This window comes from Bos grunniens, chromosome 1, assembly GCF_055505025.1.
Source record: "Bos grunniens cultivar Pamir isolate PY7600 chromosome 1, Bosgru_T2T1.0, whole genome shotgun sequence".
Taxonomy (NCBI): domain Eukaryota; kingdom Metazoa; phylum Chordata; class Mammalia; order Artiodactyla; family Bovidae; genus Bos; species Bos grunniens.
The window spans coordinates 84,654,132-84,664,333 of NC_141165.1; the positions used below are offsets into that span (position 1 = coordinate 84,654,132).

The 10,202-nt window shown below is 44.0% G+C and overlaps 1 long non-coding RNA gene across 1 annotated transcript; it reads left to right on the forward strand.

Annotated features, from left to right (window-relative positions):
• The first annotated feature begins 7,061 nt into the window (after nt 1-7,061).
• On the forward strand, nt 7,062-9,781 carry LOC147379789 (uncharacterized). Its single transcript, XR_015134300.1, has 3 exons — nt 7,062-7,233; nt 7,723-7,824; nt 9,283-9,781. It is a non-coding gene; the product is annotated as an uncharacterized LOC147379789 (long non-coding RNA).
• Nucleotides 9,782-10,202: the final 421 nt, after the last annotated feature.

Consider the following 10,202-nt stretch of genomic DNA (forward strand, 5'->3'; position numbering starts at 1 on the left):
TTGTGACCCCATGGACTGCAGCACTCCAGGCTTCTCTGTCTTTCACCATCTCCGGGAATTTGCTCACATTTCATGTCCATTGAGATGGTGATGCCATCCAACCATCTAACCTTCTGTCTGGTGCCCCCTTCTCCTGATACTTATGCTAAAAAATTGCTCATTATTTATCTGAAATTCAGATTTAACTCAGTGTCCTGTATTTTTATTTGCTAAATTTGGCAACTCTAGATGGGCGTGCCAGAAAGAAGCTTCTGGAGATCATCTCCACAGGTTTTCTAGGCCCAATTCTGTCCATTAACCTGTGTCTGTAGGGAGGAATAGCTGGGGAAGCGGTGGTGGGGTGGGGGCAAGGATGAGCCCAGTCAAGCTGACACCCTTCTGTGGTTGTTCACAACTCCCAAGTCTCCTGGTGCTTGCAGATGAGGCTGTCTGATGTTCTACCTCCAGGACCTCCTGGGCCCAGCTTACTGTAACAGCCAGCTTCAGTGAGACCCAGGCAGGGGGAGCTGTGCACAGGCACTTCAGGAAGCCCCCAGATTGCTTTTTAGTGTGTTCAGCTATAAGCTTCATTGGCGGACCAAGTCTGTCCATTTCATCACTGGATGGCCAGTGCCTTGCACAGTACTTGACATGAAGTAGATGCGTAATAAGCATTTACTGAATAAATAAGAGTTTGGTGCTGCTGGGCTTTCTTCACCTATGATTATCCTTACCTCACCCACAGTGATATAAATGTGGAAAAGAGGAATTGGCTTCCAGCCTTTCCTTTACAGAAGTCATCACTAATTTCCATTACCCAGCAAACTGTCCAAGTGCATTAGGCTGATTTGGATTTAAAATCAATTAGTAAATCTTCAGGGAACCCAGCTACTAGAAAAAGCAATATAAAACTGCATCTTCTTAAGTTAATTTATTTCCATTTAAAGGGTAATTAATACTTTTCATTGATGTGAGTTTAGAAAACAGGGAGAAGTGTCAGGGAAGAGGAAGAGCCCATCCAGTCTCAGGACCTCAGGAAGACTGAGTTATTACAGGAACACTGAGTTACACCTGTTTTGTGGCATCTGCCTTCTCTCTTCCCTCTCCACTCACAGTTGCTGGATACCTTTCTTTTCTTCAGTTTTCTCTTTTTCTTTCCTTGCCAAAAACTCTGACGGAGGATACAGCCTAATCCTGGATTCTGAGGTGTGACCAAAAGTAGCTCCAGATTTGGAGACTAGGGGAATGGAGAGGGTACCAGCCAGAACTTAGTTGCGAACAACAGAAACTGATTCTGGTTCCCTAAGAAGAAACAAAATTTATATATTTTTAGAGCTCACTGAATCAATGAAAGAACTGGAAAACCAGTCTTAGAAAATAGGTGGGACCAAGAGAGGCTGGTCACACCACTAGAACAGCCTGGTCAGGTTGAAGTGAAAGCAGCTCAATGACTGGCTACTTGCGGCAGTGCCCTCCTCCACTCCTGCTATGAATAATCTCTAGCCTTGTCTCACTCTCAGGAACCAAAATCCCTTGCAGATGGTGTAAATGACCATGTCTAAGTCATGGAAGCATGCCCCAGTCACGAGGGGGCAAGTGTGGGAACATCTAGCCCCCTTCAGACTCACATTTATTGGAATTTTTTCCAAATAGGATAAGGGATCAGATAATAGGAAAGCCAGTGAGAAAGAGAGAGAGAAAGAGAGTGCAAATGATCCCTCTGGTGGCATTAAAGTGGAGACAGCAGGAGGGACAGCAGGTTTGTAGGGTAGGACAATTGAGTTCAGTGAACAGACTGAGTGTGAGATTTTCACGGGCATCCAGGTGGAGCTGTGGAGAGAGGGTGACAGTGAAGATGCTGATCTGGGAACTATCTTCAAAGAGATGACAGGCTACTGGAATAGCATCTTTCCCTGGACCACAGTGGCTTCTCCAGCCATCCTTGCATTCCACATCTTTTTTTTTTTTTTTAATTTTACTTTTTAACTTTACAATACTGTATTGGTTTTGCCATATATCAAAATGAATCCACCACAGGTATACATGTGTTCCCCATCCTGAGCCCTCCTCCCTCCTCCCTCCCCCCTCCCCATACCATCCCTCTGGGTCGCTCCAGTGTACCAGCCCCAAGCATCCAGTATCCTGCATCAAACCTGGACTGGTGACTCATTTCATATATGGTATTATACATGTTTCAATGCTATTCTCCCAAATCATCTCACCCTCTCCCTCTCCCACAGAGTCCAAAAGACTGTTCTATACATCAGTGTCTCTTTTGCTGTCTCGTTCACAGGGTTATTGTTACCATCTTTCTAAAATCCATATATATGCATTAGTATACTGTATTGGTGTTTTTCTTTCTGGCTTACTCCACTCTGTATAATAGGCTCCAGTTTCATCTACCTCATTAGAACTGATTCAAATGTATTCTTTTTAATGGCTGAGTAATACTCCATTGTGTATATGTACCACTGCTTTCTTATCCATTCATCTGCTGATGGACATCTAGGTTGCTTCCATGTCCTGGCTATTATAAACAGTGCTGTGATGAATACTGGGGTACATGTGCCTCTTTCAATTCTGGTTTCCTCAGTGTGTATGCCCAGCAGTGGGATTGCTGGGTCATAAGGCAGTTCTATTTCCAGTTTCTTAAGGAATCTCCACACTGTTCTCCATAGTGGCTGTACTAGTTTGCATTCCCACCAACAGTGTAAGAGGGTTCCCTTTTCTCCACACCCTCTCCAGCATTTATTGCTTGTAGACTTTTGGATCGCAGCCATTCTGACTGGCGTATAATGGTACCTTACAGTGGTTTTGATTTGCATTTCTCTGATAATGAGTGATGTTGAGCATCTTTTCATGTGTTTGTTAGCCATCTGTATGTCTTCTTTGGAGAAATGTCTATTTAGTTCTTTGGCCCATTTTTTGATTGGGTCATTTATTTTTCTGGAATCTTTAATAACTGAGTTCTTTGGAGAAGCCCAGGACATGAAGGCAAGGGTCCTGCAGAAGATTATGGTTTGGCAGAGTCCTCTTTTCCCAGAAGTCCCAGCTTCTGGCTTGAGTGTCTGATCATGAGAAATGACTAGCAAATAGAAGAAGCTAATCTGGCTGGGACCAGAATGTAAGGACGGTTTTGATGACAACTGATGGGAAATAACCTAGAAGAATCGCTCCTTCTTTTAGGGATCCAAAGCCTTAATTTCCAGGTTCAACTCAAGCAGGAAAAACCTCAAGGATAGCCCAGGAGTTCTGGAATTTCAGAAGCCTGAAGCCTGTGCTGGGAGACTTCAGTTGAGTTCAGTCACTCAGTCATGTCCGACTCGTTGCGACCCCATGAATCACAGCACACCAGTCCTCCCTGTCCATCACCAACTCCCGGAGTTCACTCAGACTCATGTCCATCAAGTTGGTGATGCCATCCAGCCATTTCATCCTCTGTTGTCCCCTTCTCCTCCTGCCCCCAATCCCTCCCAGCATCAGGGTCTTTTCCAATGAGTCAACTCTTCACATGAGGTGGCCAAAATATTGGAGTTTCAGCTTTAGCATCAGTCCTTCCAATGAACACCCAGGACTGAACTCCTTTACGATGGACTGGTTGGACCTTCTTGCAGTCCAAGGGACTCTCAAGAGTCTTCTCCAACACCACAGTTCAAAAGCATCAATTCTTCGGTGCTCAGCTTTCTTTATAGTCCAACTCTCACATCCATACATGACCACTGGAAAAATCATAGCCTTGACTAGATGGACCTTTGTTGGCAAAGAAATGTCTCTGCTTTTCAATATGCTATCTAGGTTGGTCATAACTTTCCTGCCAAGGAGTAAGTGTCTTTTAATTTCATGGCTGCAATCACCATCTGCAGTGATTTTGGAGCCCAGAAAAATAAAGTCTGACACTGTTTCCACTGTTTCCCCATCTATTTGCCATGAAGTGATGGGACCAAATGCCATGATTTTAGTTTTTTGAATGCTGAGCTTTAAGCCAACTTCTTCACTCTCCTCTTTCACTTTCATCAAGCATCAAGAGGCTTTTTAGTTCCTCTTCACTTTCTGCCATAAGGGCGGTGTCATCTGCATATCTGAGGTTATTGATATTTCTCCTGGCAATCTTGATTCCAGCTTGTGCTTCCTCCAGCCCAGCATTTCTCATGATGTACTCTGCATATAAGTTAAATAATCAGGGTAACAATATACAGCCTTGAAGTACTCCTTTTCCTATTTGGAACCAGTCTGTTGTTCCATGTTCAGTTCTAACTGTTACTTCCTGGCCTGCATACAGATTTCTCAAGAGGCAGGTCAGGTGGTCTGGTATTCCCATCTCTTTCAGAATTTTCCACAGTTTATTGTGATACACACAGTCAAAGGCTTTGGCATAGTCAATAAAGCAGAAATAGATGTTTTTCTGGAATTCTCTTGCTTTTTCCATGATCCAGCGGATGTTGGCAATTTGATCTCTGGTTCCTCTGCCTTTTCTAAATCCAGCTTGAACATCTGGAAGTTCACGGTTCACATATTGCTGAAGCCTGGCTTGGAGAATTTTGAGCATTATTTTACTAGCATGTGGGATGAGTGCAGTTGTGTGGTAGTTTGAGCATTCTTTGGCATTGCCTTTCTTTGGGATTGGAATGAAAACTGACCTTTTCCAGTCCTATGGCCACTGCTGAGTTTTCCAAATTTGCTGGCATATTGAGTGCAGCACTTTCACAGTCTCATCTTTCAGAGTTTGAAATAGCTCAACTGGAATTCCATCACCTCCACTAGCTTTGTTTGTAGTGATGCTTTCTTAGGCCTACTTGACTTCCCATTCCAGGATGTCTGGCTCTAGGTGAGTGATCACACCATCATGATTATCTGGGTCGTGAAGCTCTTTTTTGTACAGTTCTTCTGTGTATTCTTGCCACCTCTTCTTAATATCTTCTGCTTCTGTTAGGTTCTTACCATTTCTGTCCTTTATTGAGCCCATCTTTGCATGAAATATTCCCTTGGTATCTCTAATTTTCTTGAAGAGATCTCTACTCTTTCCCGTTCTGTCATTTTCCTCTATTTCTTTGCATTGATCACTGAGGAAGGCTTTCTTATCTCTCCTTGCTGTTCTTTGGAACTCTGCATTCAAATGGAAATATCTTTCCTTTTCTCTGCTTTTTGCTTCTCTTCTTTTCACAGCTATTTATAAGGCCTCCCCAGACAGCCATTTTGCTTTTTTGCATTTCTTTTCCATGGGGATGGTCTTGATCCCTGTCTCCTGTACAATGTCACGAACCTCCGTCCATAGTTCATCAGGCACTCTGTCTATCAAATCTAGTCCCTTAAATCTATTTCTCACTTCCACTGTATAGTCATAAGGGATTTGATTTAGGCCATACCTGAATGGTCTAGTGGTTTTCCCTACTTTCTTCAATTTAAGTCTGAATTTGGCAATAAGGAGTTCATGATACAAGCCACAGTCAGCTCCCAGTCTTGTTTTTGCTGACTGTATAGAGCTTCTCCATCTTTGGCTGCAAAGAATATAATCAATCTGATTTCGGTGTCGACCATCTGGTGATGTCCATGTGTAGAGTCTTCTCCTGTGTTGTTGGAAGAGGGTGTTTGCTACGACCAGTGCGTTCTCTTGGCAAAACTCTATTAGCCTTTGCCCTACTTCATTCCATACTCCAAGGCCAAATTTGCCTGTTACTCCAGGTGTTTCTTGACTTCCTACTTTTGCATTCCAGTCCCCCATAATGAAAAGGACATCTTTTTTGGGTGTTAGTTCTAAAAGGTCTTGTAGGTCTTCATAGAACCATTCAACTTCAGCTTCTTCAGCATAACTGGTTGGGGCATAGGCTTGGATTACCATGATATTGAATGGTTTGCCTTGGAAATGAACAGAGATCATTCTGTTGTTTTTGAGGTTGCATCCAAGTACTACATTTCGGACTCTTTTGTTGACCATCATGGCTACTCCATTTCTTCTAAGGGATTCCTGCCCACAGTAGTAGATATAATACTCATCTGAGTTAAATTCACCCATTCCAGAGTCCATTTTAGTTCACTGATTCCTAGAATGTCAACGTTCACACTTGCCATCTCCTGTTTGACCACTTCCAATTTGCCTTGATTCATGGACCTGACATTCCAGGTTCCTATGCTTTATTGCTCTTTACAGCATCAGACTTTGCTTCTATCACCAGTCACATCCACAACTGGGTATTGTTTTTGCTTTGGCTCCATCCCTTCATTCTTTCTGGAGTTATTTCTCCACTGATCTCCAGTAGCATATTGGGCACCTACTGACCTGGGGAGTTCCTCTTTCAGTATTCTATCATTTTGCCTTTTCATACTGTTCATGGGGTTCTCAAGGCAAGAATACTGAAGTAGTTTGCCATTCCCTTCTTCAGTGGACCACATTCTGTCAGACCTCTCCACCATGACCCACCTGTCTTGGGTTGCCCCACGGGCATGGCTTAGTTTCATTGAGTTAGACAAGACTGTGGTCCGTGTGGTCAGATTGGCTAGTTTTCTGTGATTATGGTTTCAGTGTGTCTGCCCTCTGATGCCCTCTCGCAAAACCTACCATCTTACTTGGGTTTCTCTTACCTTGGACGTGGGGTATCTCTTCACGGCTGCTCCAGCAAAGCGCAGCTGTTGCTCCTTACCTTGGACAAGGGGTATCTCCTCATGGCTGCCCCTCCTGGCCTCAAACGTGGAGTAGCTCCTCTTGGCCCTCCTGTGCCCTCCAGGAGACTTAGGAATCATATAGTCCAACCCTTTATTTCACACAGTAGGGCCCATGGCTTAGAGGATCCCACAAACTGCAGCATCCTTTCAAGTTCTCTTAGCCTTTCACCTACACCTCCACCCCATCCTGCCAACTCTGCCACCCACCTGAGAGGAAGGGAGGCCTCGCGTAGGATGCAGCTGGGTGGGACGCCTCCTCTTCCCCTGGAGGCGGTGACGTCCGTCACTCCTAGGAGATGATTAAAATGCTGCTATTGTTAAATTTTGGCGAGTAGATTCTGATATTCTCCCACAGGGCTGGTCATGAGTCACTACAGCACATCCTCAGGAAGAAACTGGCTGGACTCCCAATATGGCCAGATCCTGCTGTGAACTTGGGACCCAGTGAACTCGGGTGTGAACTTCAGGCTCTCATGGCTGCTCCTATCACCAGCTGGGGGCTGGACATCAAGGCGAGACCCACTTTTGGTGTCGGCACCACAGAATGCTCAGTTCATAGAGCACAAGAGCCTGGGTGAAGTCCCTGCTACGACAATGGTGAGAGCTAAATGAGGAAGTGGGAGGGGGGCAGGGGAGGTGGGCAGCAGATGCCTGTGTGGAGGGGCTTTTCAGTAAAAGCATTTCCCTTTTTTCCTCTTAAAGTAGGTGGTCCTTGAGCTGTACCTTAAAGATGACCAGGTCCCTTCCTCATTCCAAATAGGCAGTAAAAAGACAGGGGACAAACTTAGGGGGAAGGGATAGTGTCAGTTTCTGAAATTTCAGAGTCAAAACCTTACATTTTTTTTTTTTTGCCATTTCAGGTCTTAGCTGCAGCATGCAGGATTGTTCACTGTGCTACATGGGCTTCTCTAGTTGTGGTATACAGGCTCAGTTGCCCCAAGGCATGTGGGATCTTGTTTCCCCAGCCAGGGATCAAACCCACATCCCTTGAACTGGAAGGGGAATTCTTAACCACTGGACCACCAGGGAAGTTCCATAGCCTTATGTTTTTGATGATTCACCTACCAAATATGGGTATCTCTGCAGGAGAAACATTCACCTAAAGTGAAGGGAAGAGGCATGAACAACAGCAATCCAGGTTGAATTAAGAAGGTAAACATCTTCATGGCATGGGAAGAGAATCCAGAAGTGAGTAAATGAAGGAATGACCGTAACATGGCCTGGCTGCAGTATTCATTGGCTGTGCCATCATCCGGAAAGGAAAGGAATGTGGCATTGCTCACCCTCTCCCCCTCGCTTCCTACACCTCTTTCCTGATGCATGTCCAAGCCTCCCATCCTTTGTCATGGCTCAAACGCACATCCTCTAGTAGTAATTCACCAGCTCAAAAAATTCACTTTTTCCTCTGTCCTTCCAAAGACCACACCTGCACTCTCACAAGGCCCTTATTTTCTTTCCAGGTCAGCTGATGGTCATTGGTGTGTGTGTCTTGCCTCTGTGTGCCCTCAAGGGCCCAGGACCTAAAGCAACCCCTTATATAGGGTGTTAGGGATTCTTGACCCTCCAAGCACAGCAAGCACACATTTGGTCACCATATTTGGCCCCACCCTATATCACCCCCTCTCATGATAATTCTCTGCTAATTGAAACTGATAGTCACTCAGTTGTGTCCCACTCTTTGCATCCCCATGGACTGTAGCCCACAGGGCTCCTCTGTCCATGGGGATTCTCTAGGCAAGAATACTAGAGTGGGTTGCTATTCCCTTCTCCAGAGGATCTTCCCGACTCAGAAATCAAACCTAGGTCTCCTGTACTGGAAGCGATTTTTTTTTTTTACCATCTGAGTCACTAGGGAAGCCCTTCTCTGCTAAACCTGCTTATTATAAAAAATAACAAAATTTTTCTTTTAGGGGATAATCCACAGCATTAAAACTCCAATAACTTTCAGAGTCATCTACAGAAAAAGTCCTCTTCAAACTAGAACTTCAAAAGAACTGATAAAAGCAATTAAAAATGATGGAGTTATATATTCCACTTACTTCTGAAGGTTCATTTCACTGCACTTCATTTTCTACTTTTTCTTTACTGGGACCCAAGTACATGGGGAAAAACCCAAATTTTTGTTTGATAGGAGACGCTGAAAACAATGAAATAAGCTCTTTTCAAAAGAGTGAACTTTAGGCACCTGGATGCTAAGTAATACGTTTTTTCCTATCTGTACAGATATTAAACTCATTCTTCCTGAACCTATTTTCATGATTGAAACAGAAACTATAAATCAAAATTTCTATAGAATTTTTAAAAAACATTTTTCTGCCAAAGAATGTGGCTTGTATACTGGCAGTATTTGGAGTTGGTATGTTTTCAGCTACAAGAAGCAGAAGACTCCAACTCAAATTGGCTTAAGGAATAAGGATAGTTATCATTTCTTCTAACTGGAAGTTCAGAGGAAGGGGAAGCCCAAGCTTGGATCAACCAGCAGCTCAATAAAGCAAATTGTTTTCTTCTTCTATTCTGCAGTTCTCAATTTCGGTTGGATCAAAGACTGCATTGCTTGGAGGCTGAGGCAGCCCCAGGTATAGCATCCAGAAACAGATACTGAGAGAACTGACAGAAGCTATCTCTTCCTTGTATTTTTCTTTTCAGAAGCAAGAAAAGTTCTTCCAGCAGACTCCTGGCAGACTTTCAGACAATGCTTTGCTGTACTTGCGTATATGTGTGCGTGCTAGATCGCTTCAGTTGTGCCTGACTATTTGTGACCCTATGGACTGTAGCCTGCCAGGCTCCTCTGTCCATGGGATTCTCCAGGCAAGAATACTGCAGTGGGTAGCCACCTCCTTCTCCAGAGCTTCACAACCCAGGAACTGAACCCACATCTCTTTCCTCTCCTGCATTGGCAGGCAGGGTCTCTACCACTAGAGCCACCTGGGAAGCCCTACTTCCTAAAGTATGCCTATTCCTAAAGCAATGTCTGGCTTAAACCAGTCCTGCTGGGGATCACCACCCTGGTCACCACAAAGAGACAACAGTCATTTTCCAAGCTCCTTTACTGAAACGAGTGCCATGTCTCCACGCAGAAACCAAACTTTTACTAGCCCGTTGAAATAAAAATCTTTAAAAGAATAGAAACCAGAAATTTCAAAAAGGTGGGTCTGCATTTGCTCCTGACTGATGATAAACTGTTTGTCTCTCCCAGGGAGTCACCTTGCTTTCCAGAAAAATAATGGTTCCTGAAAACTGTGAAACATGAATTTGCTAACCTAATATTATTTTAAATGCTACAGAGCAGCTTGCTATTGAGAACTATTCGGTGAAATTTTTTTTAATGAAAAATGACCAGAAGTACAGGATAAATGATGGGTGGAATGTACAGATTGCTCCCCTCTATCTCCAAACATCACTTGAAAAATCACAAGTTAAACAAAGGCATAACCTCATAAGGACAAAGAGTGTGGTAAAGGAATCATCAACAACAATATTTCAGAGTCTGGAAACCTGATAAGTGGTATTGGGCATAGCAGACCCTAGGAAGTTGAATTAGAAAGCAGCCTATGGGAGGCCAAGAG